The following is a 13,122-nucleotide window of genomic DNA, read 5'->3' on the forward strand; positions in this document are numbered from 1 at the left end:
TATAATAAAAATACAATTAAGCGACACATGTTATGTTATTCATAAAAATGATTTTTAATTTGAAACGTTTCGATGTCTCTATTTGTATAACAATTTTAAATGTTAGGAATGGCCGATCAGGTCATCGTAATCTTTATAAAAGACATTTTATTTATAACTAGCGCTTCGCTCGCGGCTTATACGGGATAAAAATATGTAAATTATGTTATATTTTAGCTGTGGCAAAGCGTGAAGAAGTAACAAATATTTACAACACACACTTTCATATTGACGGGCCGGTTGGCGTGGTTGGTAGATGCTTGCCTTTCACGCCAAAGGTTGTGGGTTCGATTCCACACAGGACAGACATTTGTGTGCATGAACATGTCTGTTTGTCCTGATTCTGGGTGTAATTATCTATATAAGTATGTATTTACGAAAGAAAAGTAGTATACGTAGTATATCAGTTGTCTGGTCTCTGCTTACTTTGGGATCAGATGGCGGTGTGTGAATAATGTCCCAGGATATTATTATTATTATTATATTCATAGTAGTGTGGTTATTTTAAAATCACAGTCAGACACTGTAATTTTATTTATTTGTATATAGAAAAGATTGTTATAAAATAACTGACAACCCTTAACAGGTACAATGTCAATGCAACTCAAATTTTATTGTTTAAGATTACAGCGAAATATTTAAATATGTTACCTTATAAGGTTTTGATAATCTTACTTTTGGTTTCAGGTATTTTTATCATTATTGGAGTAACTATACGAGTTAACGTAAGTAATTTCACAATTATAATTCTTAGCATGCGATTTTAATACGAACTGAAGGCAATTTAAATTAAATACTCGTTCTTAAACAAAAAATTGGGACGCTCTTAACAAACAATATACTTTATATAATGCAATGATGAATAGATATTCATCATCGTCAGCAAAGTTCAATAGAAACTGAGCAAATTAACATTTTCGGAACATAGATTTAATATACATAATGCAACTTCGTATACTCCGTAAAAATATCAAAAAAGGTTAATAATAGGCTGTCCTTTGCTAGGTTCGTAAATGAATATAAGACTGTAAGGAACTTAATGGGCCACAATATTATCAGTAGAAATTTAATTACTCTCTGTTTATCTCTTCTATACATAAACAAGATTCCGAAACTAGTGGATAAAGATAAATAACAATAATGGAGTGTGATATTTATTAAATTTATTCTGGAGCAAGATTTTAGAAAAATAGTGTCCTCTCTCTCTAAAATATACACGTATCTCCCTCGCATCTGATCAGTGTGTATTGTAAATACAAGTTGAACTCAACACGCAAGATAATATATATAAATTAACTTCACAGATCAATCATCTATTACAAATACATACAAATTCAAGCGAACAAAGTCATATCATTGATAAATTTTATCAATAATTACAATTATTCCTAACTGCATTATAATTTTTTTTAAATACGAATAGTAGCAATTATATAACCTATACAATAACCTTAACAAGATGATTCAAAAAAACCTTTTAAAGGAAAAGATTCACTCTTAACGAAATTAATTAAAATAAAATCAAATAATATTAAAATCCGGCTATTCACACAACTCCCACGGTTTAAGGACCTTTCGGGTCACGGCTTTAAAAATACACAGAATAAAAGCCAAAATAAACCTTACCGTACTATATTATTATTAATACACTTTATACATATACATCACAAAGTTACAGTATAGAAATTTGCTTCTGGATAGTTCTAGACATTCCGAGATCTGCTGGAGGCTTAAATATATAATCTGTGTATGACAGAGCAACAACTTCCATATAAAAAATATTTACAAACGATTACTTATATTTAAAACATTATCAGACTGCACCCACAGCTGGTGGAGCTTGTCTGTCACTCCTCCAACGGTATGCTCAATCCATGGTACTGCGCTAGTCTTAACCAGGTTCGGCTAAAAATAAAACATATAGAATATACGAATAAAAATTAAGATATTGCAATAAGATCAAAGAGTATGTGACGTTGGCGGAGACTACTCCGTAAATTGCAATTAGAAGTAACGATTGTGTCCATGTTAAAAGATCCCTCATTACTTAAAAATTATATGCAGAAAACGAGTCCTCATTTTCATCGGAAATATTATGCGCTTTCGACGCATTGACTTTGTGGCATTATTTTGGGGCAAATAGATGTCAGACGTATCTATTGATGGATGAATGGATAAAGAAGGTGGTGGGCGGAGGTATGCACCGTGCGATCGATTCGGTTCATAATCATATCCTCAGCAATGAGGAACCTATAGAAAACTACTATACAATAGAATTAAATACAGTCGTCTATATTATTATTTAAGTCAATTCAATAGCTTTTGGATGGAATGGATCTTTTTAAATCGATACAAATATAATAAATGCAAAATTAATTCTGTCTATCTGTTACGCTCTCAAGGCTAAGCCGCTGAACTGATTTTGATAAAATTTGGTATGAACAAAGCTTGAACCCCAAGAACGGACATAAGTTACTTTTTATTTCCTAATAACCACCCCTCACCCTCTAACACGTGAAAAAGCCGTGGCGAATACTAGTATAAAATAATATAATTAGATTTTTTAATTTATATTTTACTGGAAGAACATATCATAGCTTTACGCTTTGTCAAGGAATCATTAAAAATGAAAACAAAATGTATTGGAAAATCGACAAATTCCTTTAAATTCATCTATTAAGACGGCTCGCCCACGCTCAGGAGACCGTGCAGGTCACATCGTGAGTCGATGAAAGTTAGATCTTCCTAACACTGTCAATGCCAACTGCCTTATTATACTGAATTTATCGTTTGTTATTACGAGTAACACCCACCAAATAGCACTATTAGATTCATCTCTATAAATACAGGAGAATATATAATTGCAAACCATTCCTTGTATTAAAGAATTTCTATTAAAATATTTTTCTTATTAGATAGACAACATGCAGTAAATACTTATCTACTGTTTAGGAGGATAAGCGGTTATCAATCATTCAACTCAATTGCTGATAGATAGGTATTTACTCAAAATATTGTAAAATGTTAAGACATTTGATACATCAACAATTTTTAGATATATGTAAAATTTCGTTGTTGATTCGTCATCTCTTGGTCATCCATGGGCGTGTACGTGTTCGTGACTCGAAAATAAAACCCTCGAATATATTACACATAATCTATTGATACAAGAATTGAACAAGGTATCTTATAGGAAAACATTAACAGATTTAAATTATAGATTTATATATACAGAGCCTGTGGTTTTATGGGTGCGCATTTTGTAACGACACTGAAATCGTCATCATGAGTATATTGTAGTATTTGACCATCGTCACCATTGCTGGGAGACTTATAGCTCCATTCAAGATTATCTGCTCTAGATAAACAATTGTCAAACGTAATAACAATTATAATTCACATTAAAAAATTTAATTGAAATCATCAATAAAGCGACTGCTTCAATCGCGCTTCGTTATATATACATATGAACCAATATTAAGAGTGACTAGCCAATCGCGCAGGACATATTATAGTACATGAGTGTGTACAATGGCCTTATGTACTTTCTGAAGTACGGGAGTATACTCAGTTCAAAATTAAGACTCCGGTCTGCTATGCAGAATGTTCAACAGACAACAATAACTTTTTAATTTGATTGTCTAAACTAACTTCCGTTCACTTGCCTGTAAATCAATTTAAATATATGTGATATAATGATATGTATTGTTTAGTTAATATTTATTGTATAATGTGATAGTGGGTGCTGAGACTACCTGTAAGCAGTAGAGCATTTGCCAAGATGATTTCGAAATGTAATTTTGTTATGCGTATACAGTTTTTCTAATAAAATCAAAACAAAAAATGTTATTATTTTTAAAAAATATATATTTTTTTTAATCTTTTATTTTCAAGGGGCCTTTATAGGCAGCCTATATGTCGGCCCCAAAAAAAATATATTAAAAAAGGATTGAGCAAAGACAACATCACGTTTAGTTATATCTAAATTATAAAGTTTTTAATGTTAGAATAGTAAAGTACTATCTAAAGTAGACTAGCAAAATCTACTTGTTTAGATTTCAGCAGAAAATAAACTGAAACTAGTTTGAACGTGATTGTTGTCTAAATTATACAGCCAATGACCTAATTTAAATGAAATCAATTGTATTAGCAATATCCGAACGGATATTATTTTGCCTACATTAAAATAAATGTCAACCGCCGACATAATTATGTCGATCGAAAATAACTATTTGTAATTTTAAATACAACGTAATTACGAAATTATTTAAATTGTTCTTCGGAATGTCATGATAGGAAAATCAAATAACATTTTAATTCGAAAATACAAATACTATTTATATTTGATATTTATATATAAATAGTATTCGCCCGCGGCTTCACTCGAATGGTGGAGATGTTGGTTTTGGGCGGTAGGGCTTATAATGAACAACTTTGATATAAAGTTAGCCATCTCATGTTAAGCGGCGAAGGAAACTACGTGAGGTGAGGTACTTGTGTTGAATGATTTTGACACATGTGTGTCCATCAACATGCACTAAATGGGCGCGGTGGGATAAACTCCAAACCTCCTTTTTTATATGAGAGGTCTTTGGCCAGCATTCACGAGCTTCTACTTTATACGACACAAAATATCCTATTCAAATATTGTGTTGTTATTATGACAAGTTATACTAGCATGTATGTACTGATAAATGTGTCTTTTATGATACTAACAGCCTATAAATTGTACATGTCCCACTTCTGGCCAAAAGCTCTGCTATGATAGAGGGGATTACCGCAACTGTTCTATTGCAGGTTGAAGAATGTACATGGTCTAAGAATTTCGTCCGAAACATGCAGACTTACTCACGACTTTTCCTTAACCGCAGAGCATGAAACGAAAGCTCAAGTTAAGCATTTGATATGAACCCATAACCTTTTGTTATAAATCACGTGTTTAAATTCCTCGTCTAAAACTTTCAAAATTTAATTAAAATCATTAAAAAATGAGGAAAAATAATCAATTACAACCCATTTTTAACTTTAGCAAATATTTTAACAGTCAAAATATATTAGGTATAAATAATTTAAAAAAAATTATACTAAATATATTTTTTTTAATTTTTATTCATAAAGCCTGACTTTACTCACACAACGACATCAACTTTTTCTAGCAAGAAATAAAATGTGTCGTTTATTTATATATTTATGTATTTTAATAATAATAATAATATCCTGGGTCATTTTTCACACACGGCCATCTGATCCCAAATTAAGCTTGTACAAAGCTTGTGCTATGGAAACCAGACAACTGATATACTACAAATACTACTTTTCTTTTGTAAATACATACTTATATAGATAATTACACTCAGACTCAGGACAAACAGACATGTTCATGCACACAAATATCTGTCCTGTGTGGGAATCGAACCCACAACCTTCGGCGTGAAAGGCAAGTATCTACCAACCACGCCAACCGGCTCGTCAAATTTTATCGCAATTTAATATTTTATCGCAACCACATGCATACAAACTGTAAATCGTGCCATTTGTATAAATATGCATAAAGAGATAATATTATATAGGTATTTATCAAGGTCTCAAGTAATAGCAATATTAAACTTCTTAATTAAATAGTGTGATCGTAATAACATATGAAACAGATTTATAATATTAGTATAAATACGAGTACATAAACACAAACATTAACATAACAATAAAACATAACAAAAAAACGTAAATTAAGAATGTATATTTACAAATATATTTAAGTAGCGAATCACAAATCATTAACGAGCATATACTAACGTCATTCGCCACTAAACTAAAAATATGAACTACTGGGTAGGTACCATCCACTCATCAGATATTCTACCGCAAAACAGCAATACTTGATATTGTTGTGTTCCGGTTTGAAGGGTGAGTGAGCCAGTGTAATTACAGGCACAAGGGACATAAAATCTTAGTTCCCAAGGTTGGTGGCGCATTGGCTATAAGCGATGGTTGACATTTCTTACAATGCCAATGTCTAAGGGCGTTTGGTGACCACTTACCATCAGTTGGCCAATATGCTCGTCCACCTTCCTATACTACAAAAAAAAATGTTTATTTATCTCACTGTATTTTTCATGTACTTATTTTTTGCTTATAATTCATCTCGTGATGTAAAAGATATCTTGAGGAATCCTGCATGTGTCTGATTTCATTAAAATTCTGCCACATGTGTAACCACCAAACCCCATTAGAGAAGAGACCTTAGGCCAGCAGTGGGAGTGGCATCTAGCAGCCCAGCATTAATTAGCTGTTACTTTCTTTTTACTTTGTTTACTTGAACTATATGCGTTTCTACTCAATTCGGCCGATAAAGTTGAAACTTTGTACAGCTGCTGTTGACACGTGCGTGAAAGTTTGTTGCGTTCAACGTTCAATATGGTATCGAGTTGTATCAGATTGCTTACAAAAAAGGTGGCTGCAATTTCAAAACGTATTATACAGTTAATATTATGAAGATCGGTTATGTCGGTATGGTTAGTTAACCTGTTAACTATTTCAACATAATTTGTAAATAAATAAATAAAATGTATATATACATAAATAAGTAAACGCAAAACTGTTCAGTATTTTACTCCTGTTTCTTAGTGTTTTTTTTTCTTGGCTATATATTATGTGGCTTTTGGCTTAGCTAATGGCGATCTTAAGTGTTCAATCAATTAAACATTTTTAGAAATAAAAGTAGAAACAAAAATTTCGAAACATTCAAATTCATGCTCTAAATTGGACCACGCATTCTTTTTTTTTTCTCGCTGGAAAAAACTCAAATCAAATGGGGGTATGTGGAACTCACCGATGAGAGACTGAGAGCGGCAGAATACCCACAAAAAACAAGCGGTACCCACTCGGTCACGGGATCGCTTGCGCATGCTACCGTGACGGCGAATTTGGAAATTCAAGTATTCTTCATACGCATTCTGTTTTTTTTTATCATAATGTACCTCATTTCAGATTTATATATATATATATATATATATATATATATATATATAAATCTAATAAATATAAATATATGAATATATATATATATATATATATATATATATTTATTTATATATTTGAGGCCAACCTTTACGTGTAAATTAAGTTATAAAATCAAGAGACAAGAATTTTATTATGATGACGACATTACAATCTTGAATGTCGTCAAGTCCACGTATGTAGTTAACATTACATAGTTTTACTGCTTGAAAATGCGTTTCCGGCATAAAACGACATATTATCTAGAAACATATGACTTTATATGTAAACTAGGTTTGAAGCAATTATTGAGCTCCATATGTAAATCGGCAAAGCCGAGATGGCCTAGTGATTAGTGTGTCTTAACCGATGATCGTGGGTTCAAACCCGGGCAAGCCGCACTGAATTTTCATCTGATTGTGTTTATAATTCATCTCGTGCTTGACGGTGAAGGAAAACGTCGGGAGGAAACCTGCATGTGTCTAATTTCATTGAAATCCTGCCACATGTGTATTCTACCAACCCGCATTGGAACAGCGTGGTGGAATGAGCTCCAAACCTTCTCCTCCAATGGAAGAGGAGGTCTAGCCCAGCAGTGGGCCATTAACAGGCTGTTACTGTATATGTTCTGTAATTCATTTAAAACTATTTCTTAATTTGCGGTATCCGATCAACGTTCGTATGATATCTAAATAATTAAGTACCCTATATATTGACACTAAATGACTCTTAAAAGCACTTTTGAAACGTTATTAAATGTAACGTGATAGATCAGCAAAGAACTTAGTACTTGCTCTATTTCACCAACTAAATTACACATACTAATTATATACAGTTATTTTTGTAATATAACCGGTAAAAAACAACGAGTATTATCACGGTGTCGCTTTTTCATTACCTATGTTGATTTATAATATGTTTTGGTATTGAATAAAGCTGTAATGTTTTATCTATCTTATGTGATTTGTCTTGACATTAGCGTCTTATATATAAAGAACCGACCTAAGCCGAGATGGCCCAGTGGTAAGAACGCGTGAATCTTAACCGATGATCGTGGGTTCAAACCCGGGCAAGCACCACTGAATTTTCATGTGCTTAATTTGTGATTATAATTCATCTCGTGCTTTACGGTGAAGGAAAACATCGTGAGGAAACCTGCATGTGTCTAATTTCACTGAAATTCTGCCACATGTGAATTCTACCAACCCGCATTGGAGCAGCGTGGTGGAATAAGCTCCAAACCTTCTCCTCAAAAAAAAAAAAGAGGAGAGGAGGCCTTTAGCCCAGCAGTGGGACATTCACAGGCTGCTACGGTACGGTTACGGTTATATAAAGAACCGAGATGGCCCAGTGAATAGAATACGTGAACACTATTACGGGTTCAGAGCCAGGCAAAGACTATTGGGTTTTTATGTGCTTAACTTGTGTTTTTAATTCATATCGTGCTCGTCAGTGAAGGAAAACATTGTAAGGTAATTCATGTGTCGGTTGAATGTCTGCCACATATGTCCACCAATCTCTAGCTCACATACTTTTTAAGAAGTCAGGAGGCATTTGTCGAGCAATGGAACTGGTAGTTTTATTCCATTATGCAGGCAAAAACAAGAATATATAGACACATAACTTTAAATCTATATTTATATGCAGGCGTGATGAGGAAACAACTGAGTGGATTATGATGAAAATTTGCACGAATAACTAATTAAATAATTCATTTTTATACCGATAAATTAAAGAATATCTCACAAATTAAGAAAACGTCACGCTGAAGTCATCGTTTATTTATTTATTATAAAATACTGTTCAAATATATAAATAATTAATTCTACAATCCACATGAAATACGATTTGATATCACAAAAAAGAGGAATATTTTAACGAAGCTAACTTTTAAAGGTCGAATTTCTTAACGTGTATGCAAAACTACACACATGCATAGTTGTACTTGTATAACAACGCCAAATACAAACGAAATCTGCAAGGACGAAGCACACATGACACTTGTGATTTGTATAGAGTATACTAATACAAATATACTCACACTAATGCACTTATGTATGCATACGTACATTCAAAGCTAATAATATATTATGAGTCGAAGTCTGTTGTAAAAGCAATCAGCTCTCATAACGCGATATAGTATCACGTTGCGTAGTTTGAAAATCGAAAGTACTATACATGAAACCAGCGATGTGTACAGTTATTGAAAAAAGTCGTAAAAACGTTCATATATCTATTAAGATTTCGATTTTTAAAAAAACTGCTTATTTGTCAACGTGTTCTTTTATTAAAAGAAAACCGTATAAGTGTGTTTAATTGTTTGTTCGCTTGGTATGATTTAACTACGTAACTGAAAATCATAATATTTTGCATAAACTTTAGAGGTACAGAAAAGGTCATTGGATGCTTCCTCTCAATACTAGAAAGTTTATTGATTCAACTAAAATTTTGTTTTCTCTTTTACCACCATATTGCTAGTAAATTGTCATTATTTTTAATTTATTACTAATTTTATAATTGTCATTGAGCAACAGTGTTGTGTCGTTGTTTGGATTGCTTCGTTACATTCGATTTACGTCATAGGACGAGTGGAATGGTCCAGATGTGTTTTAATTTTATCCGCACACGCACGTTCGTTTGCCTTTTAGCTATAATCAAATAATTCATCGTATTATTTGTGTATTAACTACAGTAATAAATGAAATATTACATTGTAGTGGCTAAGATGCAGTTAGTGTTCATAGCTGACTTATGGTCAAAGAGCTATGTATATCATTTCGTTTGCAGCGAGTTACATTTGAGTCTCCACCCGACTCAATGGATTCGACATTACCAATAAATCCACTTCATGACCTGCTCTGTCTTCTACACGCTAGTGGATATTTTGTTTTTACGCTTCGTGCTATATATTTACCTTGTCAAAGTCTCGATACCAACCACTCACCAATTATTCTAACGGCAAACATTGTTGTTCGTATCGGTGAGGCATTGGTTTTAAATCGAATGATTTATTTTTCTTATACACACTTCACCACCACCGTCAGATGTCCAAATAGTCCGTCATAGACTCTATCCAGTTAAAATTATAAATTATTAATATAATTTCTTCATCATTAAAATAGTTACAGTAGGTTTAACTGTGTTCACAGTAGCATGTGAAAGCGATCCCGTGGCGTTCCTCGCTAAGACGGAAAGGGTACCACTGGTATTTTAGTGAGTATTCCGATATTCCACATACCCCCCCCCCTGTTCCCGTGGGGGAAACGCGTGATGCGTTATTTCAACGTTAAAAAAAAAGTTTAACTGTGTTCCTTTGATTTCTAAGAAGAAATTGTTTTGTTTAATTAATTCTTGATAACTTATATTTGCATTGTGAATTATTACTCGTACTGTGTCCAATCTTACTATTGTTTATAAATTGGACTAATATAAGAATTAAGAACGGTATCATCGCAATAGTCCAATAGTTGACCTATTTACTAAATATTATAATATTATCCAGTCAAATCTAAAACTAAACTAGTAAACATGCACCAGAAGAAAAACCAGAGCATTTTAAATTTACCCATTTTATAGCACCAGTTCAATATAATGAATGATTTAACTCGAAATTGATTAAACATTAAAAAAATATTGTAATTTATTTAACTATAATAAATTATTCACGTGAATGTACTGCCCCTTTTAAGGAGTTCTCTCATAAAGCTTGAGGCGTGTAAAGCGCCACTTTGCATAACTCAGTCAGTGTAGCGAATAATAGTGAACCGTGAGCGGGAGCGAGTTAAAGCGTGGGCGTCATTTATTTACATTAAGTTTATTTGGAGTAACATATTTTTTATTATAAATATTTATTAATTTCTCGAGAAACTTAACCTGAGCCAGCGACTTACAGCTAAAATCCTGATAAGACGCATCTTAAATCAATTGTTAGGAGAGATTGTATTAGTCATGTTTATGTTTTTGTAAATAAAACATGAATGATCAAGAATGAAATATTGTTTATGCGATTGTACGCATAAAACAAACAAAGCAGCCGGCCAGTGAAAGTGATCGCAATGATTGCGCCCGCGCCGGTGCTCGGACGAACCGGGGAACCGGTATGTTACCGGCCACTGTAACCGCACAACGTGCGTTATGTCAAAGCCTTATATATTTCTAACAAGAAACAGGTTTAAAGACTTTTCTTACTTTTTCTTTAGAACTTAAATAATTAAGCGAATAATAGGCCTTAATCCAAACGCCTCAGCAGTGCTCCAGGATTTACATATACTATGTGATTTGATAATGTGTCTGTTATATATAAGCTATATAAAGATTTCTTGATTAATATGAATACCTTAGATTATTCAAGACCTCCTCTGCCGTGAGGGACTGACAAAATGCACAGTAATTGTTTTTTTTTTCATTGATAAAATTATATATTTTAGTTGTCATACAATATAATGTACATATTCTGTATAGAAATCAACGATTTCTGTCTACTCCACGCTTATTTACAGATATAATTTTGAGAAGAATAATTTGACTATTTGAGTTTGCTTGTAATAAAAGACAAAGATTAAGTATGAAATAAAAAAATCCATAAGTATTTGATTGATTTAATCAGAAACATAATGAATTCAATATTTAAAATTAAAATTTTATTATTTTTTGACTTACGGATTTGTATAACTGTTACTTTGCTGGACACGTAATATCCAAAAAAATCACTAAAACCTCTAGCCTAATTTAAAAAACCAAAGTTCGATGAACGTTTCATATTAATTAAAAAAACGATTTCATTACTCAATAAAGATCAAATTACGATACAGATTTCTCAATTCAATTCAATTCCATTTATTTGTTTTAAACATAAAATACATGTTTAGTCACTATATTTATGACATGCAAATATTTTAGCTTAAATTATACAATAAAATTATTTTAACTTAATTACAAGAAATTATATTACATTATAATTCTTCATTCATTCTCATATATATCGTTATTAGTATATATTATATCGTTAACATTAAATTATTAATTTTCAAATAAATTTATTCATACCAGAATTAGTTATCGTTTTTAAAAAGCTATATAAATATTGCTAAAATGCTAATTTTATTACAACTAGTATCGATTTAACATATAAATTTTAAATAAATTTGTTATTTATTTAAAATGTCGAATTTTATGACAACAATGTTTAAATTAATATTTGGAAATAGCGATGCAGGAATGACGTGCTTGACGGTGAAGGTAAACATCGTGAGGAAACCTGTATGTGTCTAATTTCATTGAAATTATGTTACATGTGTATTCTACCAACCTGCATTGGAGCAGCATGGTGGAATAAACTCAAAAAGGGAGAGGAGTCCTTAGCCCAGCAGTGGGACATTAACAGGCTATTACTGTACTTACTGTAATTACATAAATATAGTTGTTAAGACTTATGTATTTTCAAAATAGAATAGTTGGAAGCACACGAGTTCTAAAATTCAAAATAAATGAACTAAAAATTTTTTTAATATGTATGTATATATTTGGTATGCGCAGTTTTGTGCTGTTCGCGTGTTTTGTTCATATAGATTCCACCCACTCAACATTTACGGGCCGATTGGCGTGGTTGTGACAGAGATTTTTGTGCATGAACATGTCTGTTTGTCTTGAGTCTGGGTGTAATTATCTATATATAAGTATGTATTTACAAAATAAAAGAAGTATATGTAGTATATCAGTTGTCTAGTTTCCGTAGTAGTATCTGCTTAGTTTGGGATTAGATGTGAATAATGTCCCAGGATATTATTATTATTATTCTTACTGCTAAACGACTACGCAATTATCCGACGAACTAAATTATTTTTGAGTCAATAAGTAGTCATTTATATTAAATACTAGCTAATCGTGCCGGCTTCGCACGGGTAGATAATAAGAAAACAAAGAATTTTGGATAGGATTTCCTTAAAATCCGTTCTTAGTGAGCGCATACGTCGGAGAAAAAGTAACTATAACAATACAAACAGTGTATAAATGTCACAGGCATTAGTTTTTTTATCAGCATGGCATTTATGTATGTATAAACTTTAAAGACCACACGATTATAAAATA

The 13,122-nt window shown here is 32.1% G+C and overlaps 1 protein-coding gene across 3 annotated transcripts in view; it reads left to right on the forward strand.

Moving 5' to 3' along the window:
- Positions 1–13,122, forward strand: part of LOC126774334 (uncharacterized) — a 119,639-nt gene that overhangs the window by 43,746 nt on the left and 62,771 nt on the right. Inside the window, exon 2 of one of the 3 annotated variants that reach the window (XM_050495813.1) lies at positions 727–764. The exons of the other annotated variants lie outside the window; for them this stretch is intronic. The gene's annotated coding sequence lies outside the window, so the exon portion shown is untranslated. The remainder of the gene's footprint in view (positions 1–726; positions 765–13,122) is intronic. 3 annotated transcript variants of the gene reach the window in all.

The sequence above is a fragment of the Nymphalis io genome, chromosome 16 (assembly GCF_905147045.1).
Source record: "Nymphalis io chromosome 16, ilAglIoxx1.1, whole genome shotgun sequence".
NCBI lineage: Eukaryota > Metazoa > Arthropoda > Insecta > Lepidoptera > Nymphalidae > Nymphalis > Nymphalis io.